Below are 19,814 nucleotides of genomic sequence, written 5' to 3'. Positions count from 1 at the left end.
CTTAAGCTGATAAGCAACTTCAGCAAAGTCTCAGGATACAAAATCAATGTGCAAAAATCACAAGCATTCTTATACACCAGTAACAAACAGAGAGCCAAATCATGAAAGAACTTCCATTCACAATTGCTTCAAAGGGAGTAAAATATCTAGGAATCCAACTTACAAGGGATGTAAAGGACCTCTTCAAGGAGAACTACAAACCACTGCTCAGTGAAATAAAAAAGGACACAAACAAATGGAAGAACATACCATCTTCATGGATAGGAAGAATCAATATTGTGAAAATGGCCATACTGCCCAAGGTAATCCATAGATTCAATGCCATCCCTATTAAGCTACCAATGACTTTCTTCACAGAATTGGAAAGCTGCTTTAAAGTTCATATGGAACCATAAAAGACCCCGCATTGCCAAGACAATCCTAAGTCAAAAGAATAAAGCTCGAGGCATCACACTACCTGACTTCAAACTGTACTACAAGGCTACAGTAACCAAAACAGGATGGTGCTGGTACCAAAACAGAGATATAGACCAATGGAACAGAACAGAGTCCTCAGAAATAATACCACATATCTACAGCCATCTGATCTTTGACAAACTTGAGAAAAACAAGAAATGGGGAAAGGATTCCCTGTTTAATAAATGGTTCTGGGAAAATTGGCTAGCCATAAGTAGAAAGCTGAAACTGGATCCTTTCCTTACTCCTTATATGAAAATTAATTCAAGATGGATTAGAGACTTAGATGTTAGACCTAATACCATAAAAACCCTAGAAGAAAACCTAGGTAATACCATTCAGGACATAGGCATGGGCAAGGACTTCATGTCTAAAACACCAAAAGCAACGGCAACAAAAGCCAAAATTGACAAATGGGATCTAATTAAACTAAAGAGCTTCTGCACAGCAAAAGAAACTACCATCAGAGTGAACAGGCAACCTACAGAATGGGAGAAAATTTTTGCAATCTACGCATCTGACAAAGGGCTAACATCCAGAACCTACAAAGAACTCAAACAAATTTACAAGAAAAAAACAAACAACCCCATCAAAAAGTGGGCAAAGGATATGAATAGACATTTCTCAAAAGAGGACATTCATACAGCCAGCAGACACATGAAAAAATGCTCGTCATCACTGGCCATCAGAGAAATGCAAATCAAAACCACAATGAGATACCATCTCATACCAGTTAGAATGGCAATCATTAAAATGTCAGGAAACAACAGATGCTGGAGAGGATGTGGAGAAATAGGAACACTTTTACACTGTTGGTGGGATTGTAAACTAGTTCAACCATTATGGAAAACAGTATGGCGATTCCTCAAGGATCTAGAACTAGAAGTACCATATGACCCAGCCATCCCATTACTGGGTATATACCCAAAGGATTATAAATCATGCTGCTGTAAAGACACAAGCACACGTATGTTTATTGTGGCACTATTCACAATAGCAAAGACTTGGAATCAACCCAAATGTCCATCAGTGACAGACTGGATTAAGAAAATATGGCACATAGACACCATGGAATACTATGCAGCCATAAAAAAGGATGAGTTTGTGTCCTTTGTAGGGACATGGATGCAGCTGGAAACCATCATTCTCAGCAAACTATCGCAAGAACAGAAAACCAAACACCGCATGTTCTCACTCACAGTTGGGAACTGAACAATGAGATCACTTGGACTCTGGAAGGGGAACATCACACACTGGGGCCTATCACAGGGAGGGAGGAGGGGGGAGGGATGGCATTGGGAGTTATACCTGATGTAAATGACGAGTTGATGGGTGCTGACGAGTTGATGGGTGCTGCACACCAACATGGCACAAGTATACATATGTAACCTGCACGTTGTACCCTAGAACTTAAAGTATAAAAAAAAAACCCTAAAAAAATTGGGTATAGAAGGAACATACCTCAGTACAACAAAAGCCATGTGACAGACCCCCCCCCCCCAAAAAAAAACTAGGAACTACTACAGAAATAGATTTTCCTGTAATATGTATTCATAGTTGAGTTACTGCCTTTAAATACCTAATATTTCTATAAATAGATAGCACAAGACTAATTAAAATTTATCAGTGGAATCTGATAAAAGGGCCTACTATTTCTTTTGTTGCATTTATTCTGGTAATTCCATAATAATTTTTTCTATTCTGGCAGAAAAAGATAGGTGAGAACCTAAGAACTACTTTATTAAGTATATAACCGATACTTTTTTTTTTTAAAGCAAGTTTAAAGTTTTTATGTTAACAAGAGCCAATTAGTTTATGATCACAGAGGTATTTTGCAGCAAAAACAAATCAAAACCAAATGTCATAAATTCAGAAGGCTGGGAGGCTCTTTGAGATGGGAGAATGTAATAATTGACAGCAATCCTAAATTATTGGGATTCTGTGCTTGGGGAAAGTGAGGAGGAGACTGCATTAGACCAATCAGACAATGAGGCTTGAAAAACAGAGCACTGGAAATGGATGGGATATATGGGTCATAAATGAGGAAATCAAAATGCATAGTTTATGAGACACTATAAATGCAGTATTTAAAATGTAGTACTTAAAATTGGAAGGCTATGGGGTGATCATTTGAAAACAAGGAACGTTAAGCAAATGTTCGGAATTGGGGAGGGAGGATAAGAATCCTCTTCAGATATTACCATAATTTTCTATAAATTTCTAGTGGCTCTGGTAGTTACAGAGTTATTTACATATTTTTATGCTCTGGAAATTAAATGATACCATTTTTTATTTTCCTGTTAAGAAAAGAACTAATCAAAGATCATTAGAAAATTTTTGAGCTAGACACTGATACAAATTTTTAAATTCTAATTACTAAAGATCAAAATCAAAATCCTATATTTTTAGTTGGCAGAGTAGATGAGCACAATAAATAGCTAATACATTTTCATGGGCTTTTACATTAACTAAAAATACTAAAAACTGTCTAACCATCTATAGTTTTTAATATATTTACATGTCCAACCCAACCCCTGGAAGCCCACTAAAACACAAATTCAGATTGCAATCCAGCTACAATGCAAGCCAGGCACAAAAGCCTTCTAATGATCTTTGATTAGTTCTTTATTAAATTCATCAAGGGAGCAAAGAAAATTTAATAATCTTCACTAGTTGTCATCTTTCTGATTAGAGTTTTGATTAGAACTTTCAGCTTTTATTTTTCTCCTTCTAGCCTTCGCCATAGCTTTGCTATTGCTTCTAGTTGGAGAGAAAGAACAAGGCAGATGGGAAAGGTTAAATAACCTATGTTTGCAGAACATGCTAAATACACCCCACATTTGCTAATATTCCCTGGATTTCGTCATCTATGTCAAGAGCTTATTGAGGGAGAAGGTCAGTAGATCTCTAAGTATCCCCTCCCACCACCTAGCCAGCCTCTTCATGTGGCAAAACATTTCTTAAACAGCAGACCTTCTGCTTTTACAAGCTTCCTGTCCAGGAATGCATCTTGCTTGCCTTTGATAGTTACTTTCCCCCGGGGTGGAAACTGATTTTTTCCCTATTTTGTTAAATTTACAAATAAAAATTGTATTGGGGGTTGGTTAGTGATACTGTACACATTTCACGCATGAAAGCAATAGGATTATAGAAGCCACCATCCATAGGTATTTGAGAAATGCCCAATTAGATTGTTCAGAATAAAGGGCTCTGAAAGGTCACTCAGTCTCGAATGAAAGGAGTGAGAAGAACAATAATGATGTTTACATTTTTCTTCCTCATACAGCATATGGGAGAATAATGACATTCAGATTTCAATATAGCACATTTCTTCCTAGTATTCACAAATGTCGCCTCAATTATTTTTCTGCCACTGCTGAAAAGTAGGAAATGTGTAGCTATTATCTCCATTTCCCATTATATTATATCATGCTATTTTAGTATCTGCTACCTCAAAAGAAGGGCAGCTAGATAGTGTGTTTATAATCACACTCGATCACCATTAGACCTCAGCATTGGAAAGAGATAATAGGAAAGAAGGTAAAAAGAAATAATAATGCAAACATGGGAAATTCTTAACCTACAGAAAGATTATGTTCCAAAAGTTCATTTATCAGGCTATTGTTTAGAACTCAAAAATCTGTATTTCCACGGAAACAATATTATAATTGGTAGTTAGGTTCCTAGGATAGCCCATCACAGCCAATTTATTTATGTAGTTGAAAATATAAGTGCTACAAAAATTACAGTAGCAGAAAGCTATTAAGTTAGAAATATATGGTATTTTAACTACATACAAGGTTAAATTGCTTTTTTCAAACTAACCTAGTAGGCAAATGTATCTACATAGCCCCAAGTCAGTACTTCACACACTGGCAATACTGATGCTGTGCCAACCACTCAGAATCTGGGACTCTTGCAACCACAGGATCCTCAGAAGGAACTGTCTAACAGTCCATCAGATAGGTCACTTTCCCCTTTATTTCCTAGACCACACTAGACATTGGCAGCCTGGGAAAGGGCAACTTGGTGTTAAAAAATTTTTGAGTCCAGGATCCCAAGGGAAGTTCTCCTTCTCACTTCAAGTATGGTACAGGTTGCTGATTCAAATGGCACTTTCTGGTGAATTAAACTCTAGGTTATTTTCAAACTATGCTGGGCACATACAACATGCCAGGCACCACAATGCTGAATAGAATACTAAAAACATTAATTTTGAGCTCTGGCATGCTTATAGTAATATAAAGAACATGTGAAAAAATATGGTATATAGTATATTAGGAGTAGGGTATATTTAAGGAATGTCAAAGCCAATGTTTAGTTTCAATGCCAATGAGCAAATGAAAATCTTAAAGGAATTGGTTGATTCAATTGTTAAACTAATTGGAGTTCTTGTTCAGAATACTGAATTGAGGTTATTCTTTCCTTATTGCTACTGAGAAATCGGTTTGAACTCATTCATCCTCTTTCATAGGAAAGAAGGTAAAAAGAAATAATAAAAATGCAAACATGGGAAATTCTTAACCTACAGAAGAATATTTATTAATATTTATAAATATTTTATACACTTTATATATATTTAAAATATATACATATTTTAAATACTTTCTATTTGCAAGCAAGAACATAGATATACATTTCCAAAATGAAACAAACATAGATGATACCCTCTCCCAGCATCAGAAAATGTCTAGCCTTTTGAAAACACAAACATAAAGCTGAACATCTCAAAGAACACTGCCCATTTCCCAGGGCACACATTGTTATTTCCAGACACAGTTCAGCGTTCTAGAGCTTATGGTCCTAGATTTTTTGCATGTCTCTATTACAGCACTTAATGTATAGTACCATAAGTATTTATTACAAATCTAATTCATCCACTTTCCTTTGAGCTCTTAAAAGGCAAGGATTGTTGTATCTTCTGAACCTTGCATAGTGCTTGGACCACAGCAGGAGGTCAATATGTGTAAGAAAAGTGGCAATGTTCTTCCCCAACTCCTTGTTTCCTTCCATGGGCATAGAGCTCTACCGGGTGCTTTTCCTCTCCTACCTGGCTCTTCTATTTCCTTTCTCATTTTGTACAGAAACTGGGAGGACAAAGAAGTACTGTTTATTGTTCCCCCAAACACAACCAGATTGGTAGGTAGATGAATTGCAACAAATAAATTAACCTGCCCTACATCCCTACTTCCCATTTAAATTGCCATTGAATAATCAACAACTAGAGAAAGACAGCAAACACTACTAAACTTCAAAAAGACAGTTTGGGAGATTTTGATTGTACCTGAATCCATTTGCTCCATTGTCTCTCAAAGGTATTTGTGTACTTACACAGATATGCACACAACCATACTCATCAGAGATCTGAGACACCATGAATAATGGTAATGCATATTCATAAATGATTTTTAGAGTGTATAATTTATGTAATCGACATAAATAGAACTTTGAGTGCTATTCTTAATATTACAATTATATATTTAGGGCACATTTTCCATAGATTTCAAAATTTAAAAAAAATTTAAGGCAGTATGTCCCACAGCAGAGTTTTAACATTTTGCCTCCCATATTGAACATCTAAATTTGAAAGATCTCTGACTGAATCAAGTAGCAGGTGTGGTCCCCTCTAATACCCAGTTATGGGATTTAAGAGAGTTTTTTTAGTGTCTCTATAATTTCTCTTAACGGGTAAAATAAAGGGGTCAACTAGATAGTCTCTTAGATCTCTGTTTTAACTCTGAAGTTTTAAATTCTAATAATTGCATTTTTTAGTGCTCTTCTAAGCTATTCTTAAAATCTTTCTAGCCAGGCACAGTGGTTCATCCCTGTAATCCTAACTACTCAGGAAGCCAAGGAGAAAGGATGGCTTGAGGCCAGGAGTTTGAGACCAGCTTGGGAACACAGCAAGATCCCCATCTCTAAACAAAGTTATTTTTTAAGTTAGCCAGGCATAGTGTCATGTACTTGCAGTCCTAGCTGCTTGGGAGGCTGAGGTGGGAGGATTACTTAAGCCCAGGAGTTTGAGGCTGCAGTGAGCTGTGATCATGCCACTGAACTACAGCCAGGGTGACAGGGCAAGACCCTGTCTCTAAATAAATAAACTTTTATTAAAAACCTTTCTCTCTTTCCTTTCTTTTAAAATCTGAGTTTCTGCTTCTATTATTTCACTCCAGTGGACAGTACTCTAGTTATGCTACAAAGAAGAATACAGTAGACAACATAACTAGAATCCTTCCAACCTTAACTAGCTGGAAGGATTCTAACTCCAGCATATAATTAGAGTAACAGCAAAGTATTTCTGCAGCCACACAAAAAGTAGAATATATATATATTATCAGAATCAATAGTTTAACTTCCAATAATAGGGTTTAATGGAATGCAAAGGCATAATGTTTTATTAAAGAGAGGGTGTTCTTTTATTTAGGCAAAGATCATGGAAATGGAACTAGAAAGTGGTAGTTAATTCCATTTTCTAGAACACAGACAACACACATGAAACTAGCTTGACGAAAAAGTGGCCTATTCAGCCAAAGTCATATAGAGAAAATATCAAGATAGAAAATAAGCCATTCAGCAGCAACAGTTCTGAGCATCGGGAACAACAATATTACTGGCAAGAGCTTTCCCTTCAAGCTACCAGCATCCCTGGACTTCAAAAGGATACTTATTCACATGCTCTGGGAACATGCAGGCCAACAGCAGGGGAGGGAGGGGGTGTCCTTCTGTGAGAAAGCATGAAATTTTTCTAAGGTACATTATAAAATGGCTTGGCAGAAGCTTGGTGTGTAAATACTAAGGTTAGCATATTCTTTGTTGTAGCTCTACAGAACGTTAAGCACTGTATTTTTAAAATCTTAACATTTTAGAGTGCTTAAAATGAGTACTCTTCCCATTTAATTGGAGCGTTTTCTCCCCTCTGATGGGCAGACTATGAGGTTTCGTGAGTGCTTTCCCTAAGTCTCAGAATCAAAGAGATTTGATTGGTTCTTTCCTTCACCAGCTTATTTTATTGTGTTGGATGATGACTTGGCTTTTCATGTAACCCTGAGAAAGAGGGATTTGTTTACGCTCCCCTGGGCTTTGGGAGGAGACTGAGATCTTTGAGGAAGAAGGCAGCTTTGGACAACACCGAGAACTAGGATTTGGTGGTGAAGTTGTGTAATGACACCACATTCTACCCAGGACTGAACACAACTATTGAAGTCAACCTACCTGGAGGATTTGATACAGAAGTTAAAATGGGTTCAGTCTTCTTTGTAAATAAAACTGTATGTTTTTCCCTGTGGTTGTGGGATCCCAGTTAGAGTAAGCTGTTTATAATGACATAGTAAGCATGGCATCTCTAGATGTTATGCATCAACGTCTTTTCACCAGTGTGCAAAGAAGGGGAAAAAATAAACCTAACAGAGGACATGGGCCAGCTAGCTTCCTCTATTCCCAGTCATTTATTAGAAAATAATTAAGATTTCAAGATAAAATAAGTTGGTGAAACAGAAATAGGATTAATCATCTGCAAAGAGGAGAAAAAGTATTGAAATAACTTTGCACTCACTATTGCTGGGTTTAAAATGATTTCTCTTTTACAAATGTGCTTGCTCTAACAGCCAGGAAATTGACCTTCTTGGCCATAGATCTAATTAGCCATGAAAGTCATTATATCACAGAGAGAGAAAGATTATGGTATAGCCTCTATCATCCACCTTAGAATTCATGGCTAGAGTGTCTGAACTGCCTGTTCTCACCTGATTTGTTGGTCACTATAAAGTTCAGATGATGTTTTCCTTAGTGATCATAAGAACTCTATTAGGAGAACTGTACTTTTAACCTTCCAGTGCAGGCCAACTATATTTAGACTTTTGTCTGCTAACACTTCAACCCTTTAATAGAAGTGAGCAAAAATTTAGAAACCCACCAAAAATTGGCAATCCCTGCACAGTTATTTCATAATATTCACTATTAGGCAAGGTCTATATTATCATACCTTCTGTTTCTGCCTGACACATGAATATGACGGTTAAAACCAAAGATAAAGGTACTTTCCCTAGGAACCACAGAGATTTTTGAGACAACTGCAATGATAAATACCTCCCAGACGTATTAAGTGCAAAAAACTGGATGTAGCACAACACATATGATGTGAGTCTATTGATTTAAAAACCAAGTATATGTATGTATTTCAGTCTGGAAGGACACACATCAAACACATTGCTTAGAAAGGATATTTTTGCTTTGTCTGGAATATCTGAACTTTTATAAAGGAAATCTATTAGTGTGTTGTTTTCACTTAAAACAATTTAAAACACATAGCACTAAAAATTCAGACACAGTTGAGCCTTAATAACTTACACATATTTTACTTTGCTTTGTCAGGAACATGTTTTGTCCTTATATTCTCTGTAGCATATTTTATTAAAAAGTCATCGGCCGGGCGCAGTGGCTCACGCCTGTAATCCCAGCACTTTGGGAGGCCGAGGAGGGCAGATCACGAAGTCAGGAGATCGAGACCATTCTGGCTAACACAGGGAAACCCTGTCTCTACTAAAAATACAAAAACATTAGCCGGGCGTGGTGGCGGGCGCCTATAGTCCCAGCTACTCGGGAGGCTGAGGCAGGAGAATGGCGTGAACCCGGGAGGCGGAGCTTGCAGTGAGCCGAGATCGCGCCACTGGACTTCAGCCTGGGCGACACAGTGAGACTCCGTCTAAAAAAAAAAAAAAAGTCATGAAGCACTTAGGACTTGTCTGAAGACATAGGAAGCTTGTGAGCAAGCTGCTGCTGTAGGCTGCCTAGAATACTTTCACATATTACCTAGCATTAAATCCAGCACACAGTAACCGTTGGGTGGATGGATGGACAGACAGGTGGAAAGATGGATGGACAAAGCAACAATATGAAGACCTTTTGAACTTACCATTAATCTTGGCTGACTGATAAGAGGAGCATGTAAGCACTCTAGAACGACAGTTCTTTTGGGCAATTTTTATTTTGCAGTAGGTTTAGAATTGCTAGTTTTTATAGTGCCTCTGACTATTTAAAAGAGAACTTCTCATCCTGTTTACTGACAGCTTTTCAATATTTGATATGCACCACAAATCACAAAACCACTAAGCAAGTTTTCAAAGGCAGTTCCAAAAAGCCCTAACAAAATTGTACTTGCCTCACCAAATGTGAAAGTTCCTCCCATGGCTTCTTCTGCCCTAAATCATTAGTTTCATTATCATCCTGAAGCAGATATTCCAAGACACCATCAATTCCTACAAAAAAAGAAGAAAAAGAAATAGATCAGGAAACACCCATCTAACTGTTTCATTAACTTCCTCAGCTGAAACTACAGTTGACTTAAAGGTGATCAGTAAAATACCTAAAATGTTAATTTAAAAAATACTTGTGATATCATTTCTCTTTTTGACCCATCCTTAAATTTAAGTTCTTTTTTAATAGATTGGAAACAAGGGATTTATTTTTAACTCTCAATCTGTTGTCATTATGCTGAGGGTAAGTAAATGAGGGCAATGGTCAAAGTGAAAATAATCTCATAGAGAAAGGGACAGAGATGGAGAGAGAATGTGCCTTTAAATCACCAGAGAGGCCATAGAGGTAGAAAGAATATCAGACAAACATATAGCCAGGTCCTAACCTTAGGGGAGGGACAGCTATGCGTGGCTTGATGGGGCAAGCACACTTACCTGCTCTAAGAGTCACATATTGCTTTTTTACTGCTTCCTCTAATGTCTTTTCATCATGGTCTTAACATCGTCTTATAAACTGCTCTATCTACTGCTCACCCCTTCACTTCTAGTCTTCTGACTGCCTGCGGGGAGAGAGCAAAAATGACTTGGGATGGGAGAGATGGGCCGAGAATGATGGAATCCTGGAGAATATTCACTCATCAGCTGTGAGAAGAAGTCAGTGGACCGCTGCGGCTCTTTATTTGCATAATGAGGTTATTCCCCTGGATACCCCAAGGTTACTTCCAGGTCTAACATTTGATATTTTCATCCCTTTTGGTCAAAGATATGACACTGCCTGGAAAAATTAAGTGTCCTATGACATTAACTTAAGTAGTAGGAATTAACAAAGATATCACTGTTACAAAGATATATTACATTGTTACAAATATATATCTAGCAAAGATATATTAATAAAGATATCATTCTCTGTTAATGTTCTACAGGAATCTCTTCCTTCCAGTGTATTTATATTGTAAAAATGGTTCTGATGTCTCCTGGCAGCAATGCAGAACTACAATGTAAAGGAATGGGGATGTGGAGGTCAGTGGGGAAATGTATAGATTGTAGTATCCAGTGTTTTCAAATCATCTGTCTATATATGAAAACTGAGAATCTGTAAATGTTCAAGTATGGATGGTTGTTTTATATTTAAAAAATAGTTCTAACTTTAATACACTTAAGATGTTTTCCTGGAAAATTTTCTAATTTAGCATGATGAAAAGAATGACTGGTTTTTAAAGTGCAGTTGAACAGGCAAATTTCCTTTATAAGAAAATAACACATAAATGCAAGGATTACAACTTTGAAATTGCTTGAAATCTTTTCTACCAGCAAACACTTAAATTTATATCTATTTATATTACCTTCTTTCAACAAATGCTTTAACCTTAGCATTTTATAGCCCCTTCCTTTATATCCTCCTAAGCAAAAACTAATTTTGTGGCAAACGTTTAGTGAAATATGATTCATCTCACCTATTTCATTCTATCCATATGGCTTCTAAGTCTTGAGAGTACAGGTGGAAATTTTCCATAGCATATTGTTCTTGTCATTGTTTCCTGAATATTTCAGTATTCAATTAACCATAGTTTAAATTAGTCAGAACATCCAGGAAATGAACACTGGTGAGACTGAATGAGGCAGAAAATTTGATTGTGTTATACATGAAATTCAGCTATTCAGTGAAATTCTCCAATTGTGGTAATTCTGCTGTCCTGATTACAATTATTTCATCTATGTGGTGCATATATATTTTAATCTTCTCCTGACACCGTCTGTTGTTATAAATGAATTTGTCTTCCCAGCTATTCACAAACGCATTTGCATTATTGAGGTCATGTCTGACTATAGGTCTTGGTTCCATGATTTAAACAATACTTAATCTTACCTCCTGGGATTATTTTTGCATCAGATGATAATTGATTGGAAATCCCCTGACAAATAATAAAGATATCATTTTCTGTTAATGAGCTTGACAAAGGAGGGTTCGTGCCCTTTATTTTAAAAAGAAACATTTCTTGACCTTGAATACAGGACTAAAATTACCTTATATCACGAAACATTCACAATAGAATGTTAGTTAAGCTTAACAGTTTTCTGGCAAAAGCCCTTCTAGATACTTGCAGAATTCCTGTAAAATCGGGTTCTAAACATGTTTTCAGCCCATGTGGCCCTGACCTCTGGAAGTTAGTCCACTTACAGTCTACATCCAGATTTTCTTTTATATTTTCCTTCCTTCCTTTCTTCCTCCCTCCCTCTCTCCTTCCTTTCTTTAGTTCCTTAATGTACTTATTTGTTCTTTTTTTTCCTCCATGGTGTCTAGTTGCTTTTTTCAATTTCCATTGTTACGGCTGGGATTCCATAGGAAATAAAGGTGAAAAGAAGTAAAAAATTGCACCTTGGGGGAGTGCAGAGAAGATGTGGGAGCAGTGACATATTTTTTAGTGTCTCCTTTTAATTTCTCCCCATTTATGCTTATTTTATTCTTTTCAAATTTTTTTAAGTTTATTATTATTTTTAGAGATGGACTCTCACTATATTGACCCAGCTGGCTTCAGACTCCTAGGCTCAAGTGATCCTCCTGCCTCAGCCTTCTATGTAGGTGTGCACCACCTAGGCTGGCTATTTTTGTTGTCTATCTCACTCAATTTATACAACAAAACATGAGACAAGTAGTCTTGCTTTATTTTTCAGTTCTTAAGCAGCTATTATGTAAAGATAGCTAAAATTTTCTTCAAAAAGAAAAAATTGCCATCCATTTTTATTTTTATGGAAATTTTGGAAAGCTTAAAAACACTTCTGTTGAAGAGAACTGACATCCTATAAGCATGCGGTCTCAAGTCAATACCTAGAGGTTCCCAGTACTAGTCCAAACTCCATTACTGATGGCATCATGGCAAGATTTTGAAAATCACTTATTTTCTTAGCATTTTCCCCTAAATCAGGGACAATGATAACATCCTCTCCACGAAAGTACAAGGTAATCTATCAAGGATTGACTCTCTCAAAACATAAATTCCAGAAGGCAGGCAAGATGGCCGCATGGAAACAGCTCCAGTCTACAGCTCCCAGCGAGATTAATGCAAAAGGCAGGCGATTTCTGCATTTCCATCTGAGGTACCCAGTTAATCTCATTGGGACTGGTTAGACAGTGGGTGTAGCCCACGGAGGGCGAGCCGAAGCAGGGTGGGGCATTGCCTCACCCAGGAAGCGCATGGGGTCAGGGAACTCCCTCCCCTAGCCAAGGGAAGCTCTGAGGGACTGTGCCATGAGGAACGGTGCACTTTGACCCAGAGACTATGCTTTTCCACAGTCTTTCCAACCCGTAGACCAGGAGATTCCCTCCGGTACCTACACCACAAGGGACCTAGGTTTCAAGTGCAAAACCGGGCGGCCACTTGGGCAGACACTGAGCTAGCTGCAGGGTTGTTTGTTTGTTTATTTGTTTTCCATACCCCAGTGGCACCTGGAATGTCAGTGAGAGAACTGTTCACTCCCCTGCAAAGGGGGCTGAAGCCAGGGAGCCAAGTGGCCTCGCTCAGCGGATACCACCCCCACAGAGCCCAGCAAGTTAAGATCCATTGGCTTGAAACTCTCATTGCCAGCACAGCAGTCTGAAGTTGACCTGGGACACTCGAGCTTGGTTGGGGGAGGGGCATCTGCCATTACTGAGGTGTGAGTAGGCGGTTTTACCCTCACAGTGTAAACAAAGCTGCCAGGAAGTTCGAACTTGGAGAGGCCCACCGCAGCTCTGCAAAGCTGCTTTAGTGAGACTCCCTCTCGATTCCTCCTCTCTGGGCAGGGCATCGCTGAAAGAAAGGCAGCAGCCCAAATCAGGGGCTTATAGATAAAACCCTCATAACCCTGGGACAGAGCACCTGGGGGAAGGGGCATCTGTGGGTACAGCTTCAGCGTACTTAAATGCCCCTGCCTGATGGCTCTGAAGAAAGCAGCAGATCTTCCAGCACAGTGTAGAAGTTCTGCTAAGGGTCAGACTGCCTCCTCAAATGGGTCCCTGACCCCATGTCTCCTGACTGGGAGATACCTCCCAGCAGGGGCCGATAGACACCTCATACAGGAAAGCTCCAGCTGGCATCTGGTGGATGCCCCTCTGGGACGAAGCTTCCAGAGGAAGGAACAGACAGCAATCTTTACTGTTCTGCAGCCTCTACTGGAGATACCTAGGCAAACTCCAGCAGAATTGCAGCAGAGTGACCTATTAGAAGGAAAACTAACGAATAGAAAGAAATAGCATCATCAACACAAAGGACGTCCAGACACGGAAAACCCCATCCAAAGGTCACCAGCATCAAAGACCAAATGTAGATAAATCCACAAAGATGAGGAAAAACCAGCGCAAAAAGTCTGAAAATTTCTAACACCAGAATGCCTCATCTCCTCCAAAGGATCACAACTCCTCACCAGCAAGGGAACAAAACCAGACAGAGAATGAGTTTGACAAATTGACAGAAATAGGCTTCAGAAGGTGGGTAATAACAAACTCCTCCAAACTAAAGGAGCATGTTCTAACCCAGTGCAAGGAAGCTAAGAACCTTGAAAAGAGGTTAGACGAATTGCTAACTAGAATAACCAGTTTAGAGAAGAACATAAATGACCTGATGGAGCTGAAAAACACAGCACGAGAACTTCATGAAGCATACTCAAGTATCAATAGCTGAATCAATCAAGTAGAAGAAAGATATCAGAGATTGAAGATCAACTTAATGAAATAAAGCATGAAGACAAAATTAGAGAAAAAATAAAAAGAAATGAACAAAGCCGCCAAGAAATATGGGACTATGTGAAAAGACCAAATCTACATTTGATTGGTGTACATGAAAGTGACGGGGTGAATGAAACCAAGTTGGAACACACGCTTCAGGATATTATCCAGGAGAACTCCCCCAACCTAGCAAGATAAGCCAACATTCAAATTCAGGAAATACAGAGAACACCACAAAGATACTCTTCAAGAAGAGCAGTCCCAAGACACATAATTGGCAGATTCACCAATGTTGAAATGGAGGAAAAAATGTTAAGGGCAGCCAGAGAGAAAGGTCGGGTTACCCATAAAGGGAAGCCCATCAGACTAAAAGCGGATCTCTTGGCAGAAACCCTACAAACCAGAAGAGAGTGGGGGCCAATATTCAACATTCTTAACATAATTTTCAACCCAGAATTTCATATCCAGACAAACTAAGCTTCATAAATAAAGGAGAAATAAAATCCTTTACAGACAAGCAAATGCAGAGAGATTTTGTCACCACCAGGTCTGCCTTATAAGAGCTCCTGAAGGAAGCACAAAACAAGATAAGGAACAACAGATACCAGCCACTGCAAAAACATACCAAATTGTAAAGACCATCAACACTGTGAAGAAACTGCATCAATTAATGGGCAAAATAACCAGCTAGCATCATAATGACAGGATCAGATTCACATATAACAATATTAACCTTAAATGTAAATGGGCTAAATGCCCGAACTAAAAGACACAGACTGGCAAATTGGATAAAGAGTCAAGACCCATCAGTGTGCTGTATTCAGGAGACCCATCACATGTGCAAAGACACACATAGGCTCAAAATAAAGGGATGGACTAATGTTTACCAAGCAAATGGAAAGCAAAAAAAAAAAAAAAAAAAAAAAAAAAAAAAAAAAAAAGCAGGGCTTGCAATCCTAGTCTCTGATAAAACAGACTTTAAACCAACAAAGATCAAAAGAGACAAAGAAGAGCATTATATAATGGTAAAGGGATGAATTCAACAAGAAGAGCTAACTATCCTAAATATACATGCACCCAATACAGGAGCACCCAGATTCATAAAGCAAGTCCTGAGAAACCTACAAAAAGACTTAGACACCCACACAATAATAGTGGGAGACTAACACTGTCAATATTAGACAGATCAATGAGACAGAAAATTAACAAGGATATTCAGGACTTTAACTCAACTCTGGACTAAGCAGAACTAACAGACATCTACAGAACTCTCCACCCCAAATCAACAGAACATACATTCTTCTCAGCACCACAGTGCACTTACTCTAAAACTGACCACATAATTGGAAGTAAAACACTCCTCAGCAAATGCAAAAGAATGGAAATCATAACAACTAGAGTCTCAGACCACAGTGTAATCAAATTAGAGCTCAGGATTAAGAAACTCAAAACCGCACAACTACATGGAAACTGAACAAACTGCTCCTGAATGACTACTGGGTAAATGAGGAAATTAAGGCAGAAATAAATAAGTTATTTGAAACCAATAAGAACAAAGACACAACGTACCAGAATCTCTGGGACACAGCTAAAGCAGTGTTTAGAGGGAAATTTTTAGCACTAAATGCCCACAAGAGAAAGCAGGAAAGATCTAAAATCAACACCCTAACATCACAATTAAAAGAACTAAAGAAGCAAAAGCAAACAAATTCAAAAGCTAGCAGAAGACAAGAAATAATAAAATCAGAGCAGAACTGAAGGGGATAGAGACACAAAAAAACCCTTCAAAAAAAGAATCCAGGAGCTGGTTTTTTGAAAAGATCAACAAAATAGACCACTAACCACACTAATAAAAGAAGAATCAAATAGATGCAATAAAAAATGATAAAGGGGATATCACCACTGATCCCACAGAAAAAGAAACTACCATCAGAGAATACTATAAACACCTCTATGCAAATAAACTAGAAAACCTGTAATAAATGGATAAATTCCTGGACAAATACACCCTCCCAAGTCTAAACCAGGAAGAAGTTGAATCCCTGAATAGACCAATAACAAGTTCTGAAATTGAGGCAGTAATTAATATCCTACCAACCAAAAAACTTCGAGGACTAGATGGATTCACAGCCAAATTCTACCAGAGGAACAAGGAGATGCTGTTACCATTCCTTCTGAAACTATTCCAAACAAAAGAAAAAGAGGGAATCCTTTCTAACTCATTTTATGAGGCCAGCACCCTGATACCAAAACCTGGCAGAGACACAACCAAAAACGAAAATTTCAGTCCAATATCCCTGATGAACATTGATGCAAAAATCCTCAATAAAACCCTGGCAAACCGAATCCAGCAGCACATCAAAAAGCTTTTCCATGATCAAGTCAGCTTCATGACTTGGGATGCAAGGCTGGTTCAACATATGCAAATCAATAAACGTAATCCATCACATAAATAGAACCAATGACAAAAATCACATGATTATCTCAATAGATGTAGAAAAGACCTTCGATAGAATTCAATACCCCTTCATGCTAAAAACTCTCAATGAACTAGGTATTGATGGAATGTATCTCAAAATAATAAGAGCTTTTATGAAAAACCCACAGCCAATATCATACTGAATGGGTAAAAACTGGAAGCATTCCCTTTGAAAACTGACACAAGACAAGGATGCCCTCTCTCACCACTCCTATTCAACGTAGTATTGGAAATTCTGGCCAGGGCAATCAGGCAAGAAAAAGAAATAAAGCGTATTCAAATAGGAAAAGAGGAAGTCAAATTGTCTCTGTTTGCAGATGACATGATTGTATATTTAGAAAACCCCATCATCTCAGCCGAAAATCTCCTTAAGCTGATAAGCAACTTCAGCAAAGTCTCAGGATACAAAATCAATGTGCAAAAATTACAAGCATTTCTATACACCAATAGAAAAGCCAAATCATGAGTGAACTCCCATTCACAATTGCTACAAAGAGAATAAAACACCTAGGAATTCAACTAACAAGGGATGTGAAGGACCTCTTCAAGGAGAGCTACAAACCCCTGCTCAAGGAAATCAGGACACAAACGAATGGAAAAACATTCCATGCTCATGGATAAGAAGAATCAATATCATGAAAATGGCCATACTGCCCAAAGTAATTTATAGATTGATGCTATCCCCATCAAGCTACCATTGACATTCTTCACAGAATTAGAAAAAACTACTTTAAATTTCAAAAAAAGAGCTCACATAGCCAAGACAATCCTAAACAAAAAGAACAAAGCTGGAGGCATCACGCTACCTGACTTCAAACTATACTACAAGGTTACAGTAACCAAAACAGCATCATACTGGTACCAAAACAGATATATAGACCGATGGAACAGAACAGAGGCCTCAGAAATAATACCATACATCTACAACCATCTGATCTTTGACAAACCTGACAAAAACAAGCAATGGGGAAAGGATTCTCTATTTAATAAATGGTGTTGGGGAAATTGGCTAGCCATATGCAGAAAACTGAAACTGAACTCCTTCCTTCCACCTTATGCAAAAATTAACTCAAGATGAATTAAAGATGTAAACTTAGGACCTAAAACCATAAAAATGCTAGAAGAAAACCTAGGCAATACCATTCAGGACATAGGCATGAGCAAAGACTTCATGACTAAAACACCAAAAGCAATGGCAACAAAAGCCAAAATTGACAAATGGGATCTAATTAAAGAGCTTCTGCACAGCAAAAGAAACTATCATCAATCTATTCATCCGACATAGGGCTAATATTCAGAATCTACAAAGAACTTAAATTTACAAGAAAAAACAACCCTATCAAAAAGTGGGTTAGGGATATAAAAGCTCTCAAAAGAAGACATTTATGCAACCAACAAACATGAAAAAGAGCTCATCATCACTGGTCATTAGAGAAATGCAAATCAAAACCACAATGAGATACCATCTTCAGTTAGAATGGCAATCATTAAAAAATCAGAAAACAACAGATGCTGGAGAGGATGTGGAGAAATAGGAATGTTTTTACACCATTGGTGGGAGTGTCAATTAGTTCAACCATTGTGGGAGACAGTGTGGTGATTCCTCAAGGAGCTAGAACCAGAAATACCATTTGACCTAGCAATCCTATTACTGGGTTTATACCAAAAGGATTATAAATCATTCTACTATAAAGACACATGTACACATATGTTTATTGCAGCATTGTTCACAATAGCAAAGACTTGGAACCAACCCAAATGCCCATCAATGATAGACTGGATAAAGAAAATGTGGCACATATACACCATGGACTACTATGCAGCAATAAAAAAGAATAAGTTCATGTCCTTTGCAGGGCCATGGATGAAGCTGGAAACCATCATTCTCAGCAAACTAACACAGGAACAGAAAGCCAAACACCACATGTTCCCACTCATAAGTGGGAGCTGAACAATGAGAACACATGGACACAGGGAGGGGAACATCACACACTGGGGCCTGTCAAGGGGTGGGGGGCTAGGGGAGAGATATCATTAGGAGAAATACCTAATATAGCTGACGGGTTGATGGGTGCAACAAACCTGCACATTCTGCACATGTATCCCAGAACTTAAAGTGTAATTAGAAAAAGAAAAAAGAATGAATGAAGATGGATGATAAGTAACAATGTCAACAGATTTTATTCTTTTTGGTGATAAAGTAAATGTACCCATGCTCTCTAAGACACACCGTTTGATCAGGAGGAAGGCAAAAAGCATTCTAATCTTTCATCACAATGCCCTTCAGAAACATCAGTGTGTGTGCATGCATATATTGTTATCTTTTGAAACTAATAAAAATCAGTCACTGAGGAAACATACAAACATCCATCAAAAGTAGAGCCGTTCTCAGTCTGCAATGCTCACCAAGAGCAGAGACATACGGTGATGTACAGAAACTTACCAGGCAGAACCCATAGACCATATAGTCTTCACAAAAGCTAGAAAAACCAGTTTTGGATAATGTGACATTTTACAGAACACATTCAAGTTGGTACTTTCATTAGGGGAAATGCCCATAAACCAAAAGTTTCATGCAGAGCATGATTTGGAAAGAACAGAGAATAGTAAGATATGATCTATTGGATGCAGTAACATTTCTGCTAACGTGAAAGTCCAGTCTATATTATTGAATGAACAATAATCCAAAGGAGAGCTGCATTTTGTTAGGTTAAGAAAATGGAAATGACTTTGTGCTTTTCTCAATAAAATGTGAATTTTATATATATAAAAAAATCCCTTTCACCAACAATTTGGTTATATTATCAAACTTAACTAACCACTAAAAGATACTGCCAGCACAGCACAGGAGCATCCAAATCTTAGGATTATTTTGTGAAACTGTATAGGACACAGAGAAAGAGAGGAAGAAATGTTCAATCAAGCA

General features: G+C 38.0%; 2 long non-coding RNA genes across 2 annotated transcripts in view; one reads left to right on the top strand and one right to left on the bottom strand.

The window, feature by feature from the left end:
* The window catches only part of LOC135971960 (uncharacterized), a 62,723-nt gene that overhangs the window by 10,237 nt on the left and 32,672 nt on the right, over positions 1-19,814 (top strand). The gene's annotated exons all lie outside the window — the stretch shown is intronic.
* LOC135971959 (uncharacterized) overlaps positions 4,989-19,814 on the bottom strand; it is a 173,194-nt gene continuing 158,368 nt past the window's right edge. Inside the window, exons 6-7 of the long non-coding RNA XR_010588403.1 lie at positions 9,619-9,710; positions 4,989-9,157 (exon numbers count right to left, since the gene is read on the bottom strand). This is a non-coding gene — a long non-coding RNA (uncharacterized lncRNA). The remainder of the gene's footprint in view (positions 9,158-9,618; positions 9,711-19,814) is intronic.

This window comes from Macaca fascicularis, chromosome 7 (assembly GCF_037993035.2).
Source record: "Macaca fascicularis isolate 582-1 chromosome 7, T2T-MFA8v1.1".
Taxonomy (NCBI): domain Eukaryota; kingdom Metazoa; phylum Chordata; class Mammalia; order Primates; family Cercopithecidae; genus Macaca; species Macaca fascicularis.
Note: the sequence above shows the minus strand (reverse complement) of the source record. Positions and strands in the feature narration are given on the sequence as shown.